The sequence below is a fragment of the Hibiscus syriacus genome, unplaced genomic scaffold (genome assembly GCF_006381635.1).
Source record: "Hibiscus syriacus cultivar Baekdansim isolate YM2019G1 unplaced genomic scaffold, ASM638163v2 tig00110890_pilon, whole genome shotgun sequence".
In the NCBI taxonomy this organism is placed as follows: domain Eukaryota; kingdom Viridiplantae; phylum Streptophyta; class Magnoliopsida; order Malvales; family Malvaceae; genus Hibiscus; species Hibiscus syriacus.
In genome coordinates this window covers 13,670,242-13,679,695 of record NW_024062900.1, presented here as the reverse complement: position 1 = coordinate 13,679,695, position 9,454 = coordinate 13,670,242, and the positions used below count along the sequence as shown (strand labels likewise).

The 9,454-nt window shown below is 30.2% G+C and overlaps 1 long non-coding RNA gene across 1 annotated transcript; it reads left to right on the top strand.

Annotated features, from left to right (window-relative positions):
- The first annotated feature begins 660 nt into the window (after positions 1-660).
- LOC120144802 lies at positions 661-2,127 on the top strand. Its single transcript, XR_005518060.1, has 3 exons — positions 661-927; positions 997-1,366; positions 1,968-2,127. It is a non-coding gene; the product is annotated as an uncharacterized LOC120144802 (long non-coding RNA).
- The last annotated feature ends 7,327 nt before the right edge of the window (positions 2,128-9,454 follow it).

The window sequence follows — 9,454 nt, the reverse complement described above, 5'->3', positions numbered from 1 at the left end:
ATGAAAAAATTGAATGCAAAACTTAAAACCATTAATAAATATATATATACCTATGTAATAAATTAATCAATATTAATTCTAAAATTATACTTACTATAAATATAATTTTAAAAATATATATGTGAAACCTATTTTATTGAATACCAAAATAATACAACTACATGTGAATTATCATGAGAATGTAACAACATAATGACTGAAGATAAATGTAAAATAAATTAAAGACTAAAACCATGAATTAAATAAAAATCAAGTCATAAAACATAACTTCTTACATTTCGTATACTAAAATCAACTAAAATATAAATTACAACAGGAGCAGACCCAATGTACAAACAAATGAAAATTTAAAATAACTAGATTCAGGGACTAAAATGAAACATACAAACATTAGAGGTTAAATGTCTAAACAACAGAAATTAAATAAACAACAATTAGGACTAAAATCAAATATACGTAAAATAAAGAGACCAAATTAAAACATAAAAGTCTCAATTTTAGGACTAAAATGAGTTACAAATAAAACCTAAATGGCTCACACAACCAATAGGCCATGCGCAAAGTGGGTACCTCCTATCTTCGATGAATCAGCAGTTTTAATGCATGTGTATATACACTACTAAGGATAAGAAATAAACCCTAAAAATATCATCGAAACATTCATCAGCCGCAATTTCTAAACTCTTTTCTCTCTCCCTACATCTTTTCTTCTTCTCTGAACCCACACAGCCTTCTCTTCTCCCTATCTACTCTTCTTCTTCGATCGGAACCAAGGGCCACCATAACTTCAAAACCCAACAGAACAATGGTCACCATGGCCGACGCTTGGCCACTCTATTGGCTACCACCTCGGTGGCCACTCTGCACTCGACAACATCCACTCATAGATCCAATCAACCGGCACCGGCAATGGTCATAATCACTAAGGTAAACATACTATTTTTTAAGCTTTCTTTTTACTCTCGATCGAGACTCACTCCCTCAACACTCATGCAGCGCCATGTCCGATGCTTGACTACCACCCCGATGGACTCCATAAACGAACAAAAACAACCATTGTAAAGCCCAAAGATGCTACCTTTACTAACCTTTTTTGACAAAGACCTCAAGAGTCTCACACCCACGGCGACCACCAGATTCCGGTGGTTATCTTACTCTCCTATAAATACCGAAGCAATAGTCTAAATGACTAGTAAAGTCTCCCTTATCGACGAGAATCCGAATAGTTTACTGTCTCCAGGTAGTAAATTACCACCACCGTGAACCTAGAAATGAACTTAATAAAAACAGGGTACCTCCTTACTCGTGTTTTGATTTTTTTATTTCAACTCTTTCTCTTCATCCGTGGAAACCCGAACATCACAAGGTAAATCACCAAAACTCTTCTTCTCCTATTTTATCGAACTTATTTAACTTACTAAAACTAGCCCAACCCCTTACTTCGACAGTGTAGACTCGAACGGTTAAGAAGTAAAGTGAGATGAACTACAATTAAGGCAAACGTTTTAAGCTATCTTCTTTATGCTTTTGACTTGGGTTTGATTGTTTTAGCACATTGCTTTAAAAATAAAAAAATAACGAAAATGCTACTGCAATGAAGGATAAAGAAAAAACCTTAAGATGAATAGACTTGGATGTTAGGAAAAATCCCGTTTCTATTTCTTTCGAATGGAAGAATGGAATATCCCCTTTTACAGATCTATTGCTGGTTTTTTAATACTCTAATTACAAGAAATTTCCTTTTTTTTCTCTTTTCTTTTTTCCTGCTCTCCCTTTATTACTGTTTTTTTATTATCCCCTCTTTTCGAATGTCACCAAGTCTTCCCTTTATTTCCTTCATTCCATCGAAAGCCTCTTATCCTTTTTTTTTAATTTCCTTGCATTTGGTGAAATTTTGATGGGTTTAGATTAGGGTAGGTGGAATCTGTTTTTGATTTTGGCATGTGATTGTTGGATGATTTGTGCAGCTTCAATGGTGGCATGATTGACGGCCTCATTCACGCAGATGAGAGCAGTAGTGAAGCACACATATTTTTGGTGACTGGTGGGTCGGATCTTGTAACTGGATCTGGATCCGGGTCTTGGGCTTGAACCATCTTGTAATTGGGTTGATATTTGTAACTGAGTTTTGGGCCTGTAAAAGATAATATGTAACATTAATAATAGTTATAATAACAATAATAATGTATTACAATATAATAGTTATAATAATAATAATATAATTTTAATATAATATTTATAACCCGGACAAAAACGAGTGTCCACCATTTTTGGTTAAAGGAATAAAAGATTATTGGAATGTATATTTGACGAAATTGTCCTTATTATATATTTGGTTTTTAAAAAGTTGGAAAATATTTATATATTTTCTTTAAAAAAATTTAAATTCATAAAATTTATATATATTTTTTATAAAATTGAATATATAAAAAGGTTTAATGAAAGGGTAAAATTTTATTTTAACCCCTGAACTTCATATAAAATTTTAATTATAGATTTTTTTTGTAAATCTAAAATAGTTTAAGGTTAAATTTGTAATTTAACCTTAGTAGAAATTTTATCATTAAATGACAGAAGGATATTTTTGGAAAAAAAATTTAAGAGCATTTTAGTCCAAAAAGCCGGTAATCCAACAATACCTAAGGGAAGAGGGGTAATGACATTCCCGGTAATATACCTCAAAAATTCCTTATTGGTAATAAAATATTACCAGGAATGAGATTCCCGGCCAACCAAACGGAGGAATGTGGATTCTATTCCCATAGGAATCCCATATTCCCCGAACCAAACAACCCCTAAGAGTAATAATAGTGACCATTTAATTTGTTACGAGTAGACTACACTATTCCTCAATAAACTTTAGTCTCTCTTATTTTACTAATTGTACTTTCTATTTTTCTATTTTACTCACCGAACTTTCGAATTTATCTTGTTTTGATCACTATGGATTATTTTACTATTACTTTTATATGATGTGATATTTAATTATTATTTAATATAAAAAATTTCCAATAAATAATAAATAAATTATTATTATTAAATTTAAAAATACTTAAAATAATCACCATTCATCGTCGACCATCATCAACCTTTGAAAAAATAATAAAATTACTTTTATAATAAATAATAATAAAAAATATCGCGTCGTACAAAAATAGTAATAAAACAATTCAAAGTGATCAAAACAAAAGCAATTTGAAAGTTAAATGAGTAAATTAAAAAGTTGAAAGTATAATGTGTGAAATAGGAAATAGAATAAAGTTCAGTGAAGAATAATGTATTTTACCCATATGGTATAACTATTACATCATTTTCCTTGAAAAAAAGTTGGTGTCAATTAAAGTATTTTATTAGTGACCAAATAAAAAAATACACAATTATTCACTTTTATAATGAAAAAAATAATTGCCATCACGAATTACCAATTAAGACTAGTAACAAAGTGTTTTCAACACAATTATGAATAATAATAGGGACTACTTAATATGATGTCACTATTATAATTTTTCCCGTGAAAATATGTTGGCGCCAATTTGAGCAGTTTATTAGGTACTAATAGATAATGATAACTTGCTTTGACCACAATAAAATACTATTAGTGACGAGTTATTTGTATTGTACTTTAAAATTGTCACAATTATCACATAAAGAGTGATCAAATATAAATAAGTTACAATTTCTTATTTCAAAAGTGACAAAAATAATTTTTGTCACAAATAACCTACTTTCTGTGACATTTTTCAATATCTCAATTAAATGATCACTAAATATATACTTATTGTAATGAAAATTTTACTAATCGTGATAAAGGGAAGTAGATAAAGTTTTTTCAAAAGAGGATATAAAAGGTGTCATGGTTTTTCGTGCTTGTGAGTTAATAAAATTAAGAGTGAATTGTATGTTTAGTATCTAAACTATTAGTTTTAATCAATTTTAGTACTTAAACTTTCAATTTTCTTCAAAATCATATCTAAAGTGTAATTTTTGTTTCATATTAGTACCCCATTCAAAGTTTAACATTAAATTTTGAAAAAAATGAAAATTTAAGTGCTAAAACAGACAAAATTGATAGTTTAAGTAATAAATGGATAGTTTATCGTAAAATTAAAACCCATTTATTTAATATAATTATATTTTTTAATTTTATATAATACAATATTCTGATCATTATAAATATAAGCTTAAAATATATTTTAAAATTACTCGTCAATGAAATATCTCTATTATAAAAATAATTATATATATTTTCTTTTAACTTATAAAATATTATATTGTATGCAAGGACAAAGCCATAAATTTTAAATTACAATGCTATAATTTATAAAATTAAAATGTTCAAATAAAGTTATATAAATGTATGCATAATATTAATACTCGATAAATTAATGCATAATATAGATAAAATAAGGGTGTATATCATAACACCCAAATCTTGGGTTAGTAGTTTTGGGTTTACCCGAGAGGCATGTGAACGATATGGAGTTGCAATTAAAGTCGTTGGGCCTAGTTTGGACTTAATTGGGTTAGAATTGAGTCCAAGAAGTTATAAAAAGGAGATTTTTTGCATATAAGGGAAAAACGAAAGACTAAAAGTGCACTTAGCCCGTTGAAGAAAAACAAGATTGATATTAGGGGTTTTGCAGAGAGTGGGGCGTGGATTTTGGTGGCCAAAAGCCTTCTCCCTTTCTTTTCTTCTTTATTTCTTCAAGTCTCTATAACTCTAAGGTGGATGGTAAGAGTTCATTCCATCAACTTCTAATTCGCCCTTAGGGTTCCATACAACAATTTATTTTAAAAGAAATCAGTCTTTCATGATTGACTAGAGAAAATGACGGAGAATCAACCAAGTTCAAAGATGAGAGTTGTAGCTAGCTAAAGGAGCTTCATTTCAAGTTTCTAACAGAAAATTAGTGTATTTATAATATTTTGTGGTGTTAAGGCTTTTATAATCATGAAGACTTATTGATGATTTGTATTTAATAATTTTATGGTTTATGCTTAATTTCATTATTAGAAGTTTTTTATTATATAAATATATGTTTTTATGGTACTTTATGACTCTAAGTAACTTCCCTAAGCTTTAACACATAATTTATGATCAAACTAAGACCTTTATGATGATTTATGGTTTCTAAGCTTAATTAAGTCATTTTTGGGTTCAAATATCGATATTGGATGAACAATATCGAAACTGGTTGATCTAGGATGAATTCTGGGCATTTTATAAGGGGGTATTGATACTCCAAGGAGTAGTATTGATATTGAGGGTAAAGTATCGATATTGAGAGATTTTTTTGCATACAGAAGTTGTTTTTGGTACCAATACTCATAGAGGTATCAATACTTAACTAAGGTGTATCGATATTGTATATAGGGTATCAATACTACTCATTTTGGATGGTTATATTCAATTTTGTTAAAGCCCGTAAGATTTAAGGATGAATCGTACTAGTGGAACTTAGGCCATAAGGGATATAAATGGTAAAAGGTGTCTAAAAATATTCTTATAAGTGAGTTACAACTGAACTAACCATATTAGACGTAATACGTCCAAGTATATTCAATCGACCATGTGTCGAGTAACTAAGAATGAAGGATCATTGTAGAGGATGTATCGACAAGCGGTATGATGAGCTAATCAAATTTTGGAATAGAGGAATCGTGTACTACGATAACGTTAGTGATCGAGGCCATATAAGTCATCTATTTAATTAAAGGGTAAATTGATGGAACATGATGAGAGTGACTAAAGTATCGTTACTAAGAAATGAACTCGAGTCAAGTATCGGGTTAACAAATAATATGACAAGTGAACAACTAAAATAATAATTTTCGTAAAATCATGAAATATATAGAGAACTTTTTAGAGATTAAATGACCATAATATAGTAGCTTAATAGATTAATAGTAGTGACAGACTAATAAACTCTTCTATAACATTCTAGATGAGAGAACAAACGAGATAACAACTAGTGAGGGGATGAACTCACTTTAATGTGTCGAGCTATGCTTGTGTGTAGCTAGGCTACCTTAGTTGCCCTAATATGGAATTATAAGTGTTGAGTGGCCTTTGGACCCTCAATTATGCATATGTAGTTGCATCAGTCCAATACAACAATTATCCTTTAAGTTTGGCTTGATGTTATGTGATACCAAGCCAATGCTTCAACAAAGCGAGAATTTTATCGATGTTATGTGAGACCGAGTTCCTCCCTTAATGATTTACTTGATGCTATGTAAGACCAGGATATCATTCAACAACTTAGTGGGAATTTTATCGATGTTATATGATATTGAGATTTCCCCCAATAGTCTAGTATATGATGTTATGTGATATCAGATTCTAGCAGTGCGTCATGAGTCACATTCAGATGATGCACAATAGTGTGTCATGTATCGCATTTAGATAATGCAAAACAATATGCCATGTGTCATATTTAGAGTATGCATAACAATTACAATTAGTGTGGTTAGAGACAGAATAGAGGTATACCCATGGAAATACCCTTAGTAGATGATTAAGGGAAGCATGTGACTTTCATTTCAGTGATAGAACAATTGAACCTTAAGTAGGAAGCACTTGATTATGATCATGCATGTATCTACTGCTTATTACCATGTCTTTAGCATGATTATGTTTATGAGACTCATAATGTTCCTCTAGATTAGCGATTATATTGATGGGCTTTGTAAGCTCGATGTTAAGATGTTTTCTATTCCCAGTTATTAGTTTGATCCGTTCGAGGAGCACTATTGTAGTAGGACTTTCGACATCTCTTCCAGAGTATTGTATTGTAGCTTTAGTGTGTATTTTCATTCATATAACCCTTATTATTGTTTTCAAACTTATAACTCTGAGTTTGTATTATTTTGGTTTTAAACTATCTTTTATAGAGCTTCGGTTTATAAAAATGTTTTTATAAATGTCATGTATCTCTATTTTGATACCATTCAATATATTTTGAAATGAAAATGAACGTGTTTTGTATATCATGGGTTGCCTTAGTTGCCTGATGTGACACTTTAGACCAAATCAGATTTAGGGTGTTACATATATGAACATAACATTTGATGAATTGTTCATGAAACGTTCACATAACATTCATTTATGTTTTTTTATTAAGCTAAATAAACAAGTATAAATAAAAAAAAGTATACTCAATCCGTCTCATTATCTTTGTCCATTTTGATTTTTAAAATTGTCCTACTAAAAATGTCATATTCGAAAAGTCAACAAACAAAACTTATATTTACCTTTTTACCCTTTTATATCTCACCTTTTTACACCTATCAAAACAAATCTATCAAATCTATCAATCTTTTTTAAGAATAATTTTGTTATTTCCTTAATTTTATATAACTTAACATAAGATCAAACTTTATCTCCTAAAACTTTACGTTTAGTCAATATGAGACACAAATTATAAGACTGAGGGAGTATTTGTTTAATAAATGAACAAATACGAACATATGCGTGTTTGATTTGTTTGTGTTCACGAACAAATTCCTTTATTATCTCATTTGTGATATTATTTATTGACTCAATGTTGCATATGTAATGTACTATGCTATGTCACGCAAAAATGTGCAAGTATGCACATTCAAACAAGTAATATAGTTGTAAATGAGTATCGTCTCCACATGGATTGGTTGGACTTAGAGAAAATCTATTGTATAGGGTTATCACTAAGTAAATATATAATGATATGGATAAATGATTAAGAATGTTGTGGCAGAATGGTATGTGTAAAGGATATGAGTGTGGAAATGTTACATCAAATAATTAAATGAATAATTTAGGTAAACAATTAAATAATGTTTTAGAAAAATAAAACTAAACTTTGAAAAATGGAATAAGACTTGACAACCTCACACAATCAAGCTTCTATAGGGATAAATGGTTGGGTTTCTATAACAATTAATATTTTATGTCTAGAATGGTCTATGTATTCTATGAGTATGCTGCTTAAGAGGATTTTCTATTAGTGCTCATAGGCTATGTCTAGTAAGGAACCTGATAGAAAAATGGTATGGCAATACCTTTTAAAGTAAACTGCAGCACAATCCTATCAAATACGTCTTTTCTTAGTCGATGAAATCCTCTCCTTATCCCTCATCATTCCAGTTTAGTCCCTTGCTCATGCCGATCTATCTTAACTCTTTCAATATTAAGCATCTATACCTAGAAAATGACTAACTATCAAAATCTCTTACAAGCATAAGAATTTAAGGTATGAATAATGAGCAAAGCAACATTTAAACATAAAAACATTCAACCATTCATTAGCGTAAAATAAAAATCATTTGAAGCAAACCTACGCCAAATAAGTTAGTTTAGTATAAACCCACTTAAAATATTGAAATGAAAGTACAAAGAAATAAGAAGACTCTCAACGTGAGCTGATGTCGTGACTTTTTCGCTGCCTTGAACCGCCTTAGTAAGCTAGCCTCTCTCAAGGGCTAGCTTACTACCCATTTTGAAGCTCGGCTATAGAGGACACAATGAAAGAGGAAGAAAAGAAGAAGAAAATGGAAGTTTGTGAGCTGCCACCTCATTTCTATTCCTTAGGTCACTTTCTAAAAAGCTCCCTTAAATGTAGGGTATCCTTAGCTATTTATACTATGGAATTTCCTAGGTTTTGAGCCCACCTCATTTCTATTCCTTAGGTCACTTTCTAAAAAGCTCCCTTAAATGTAGGGTATCCTTAGCTATTTATACTATGAATTTCCTAGGTTTTGAGCCCAAAATTCCCTTTGTACCCTATGATTCATTCCATTCACGTGAATAATAGGGTAGACTGGCAAGTGGTCCCAAAAGTTACAACATGACAGACATTCACGTGTGGCTGGACATCATGGCAACCAAATTTCTTTTCTCTTTTGTCTTTTTTTGCGTCCATATTTGCTATAAAATAATGTTGCGACATTTTTCTTTCTTCATCAGCTTCATCATTCTTTCAGATCATTTTATCCAGAATGTTACAACAAGTCATTGTTTCTTCCCCTTCACAACACCATCAAACAAGACATTTCCTCTTCAGTAGCATCAATTTTGGCATTAAAATGTTGCAACAAAACATTATCATATCATGCAACTAAATGACTTTAAATGCAACAAAATGCTATGAAAATGACTTTTAGACAACTAATAACCTAAGTAAAAAGACACAAAATACAATTTTTTACGAGGTTATCACTCGTTTATTTATTAATGCTATTTTTTTTATAAAAATATTATTTTAATATTTTTATTTGTATTTTAATTCATTAATCTAAATGTACATACTTACGCCAATATAAATATACATTTACTTCTAGGTATTAAAATAGTGAGAGAAACACACACTTATAACGTTGCAAGTGTGTGTTTATTTTTAGATACCAAATTTACATCGATATCAGTATGTACATTTACCACTATCATGACATCTAGAAATAAACATACTTATACCAA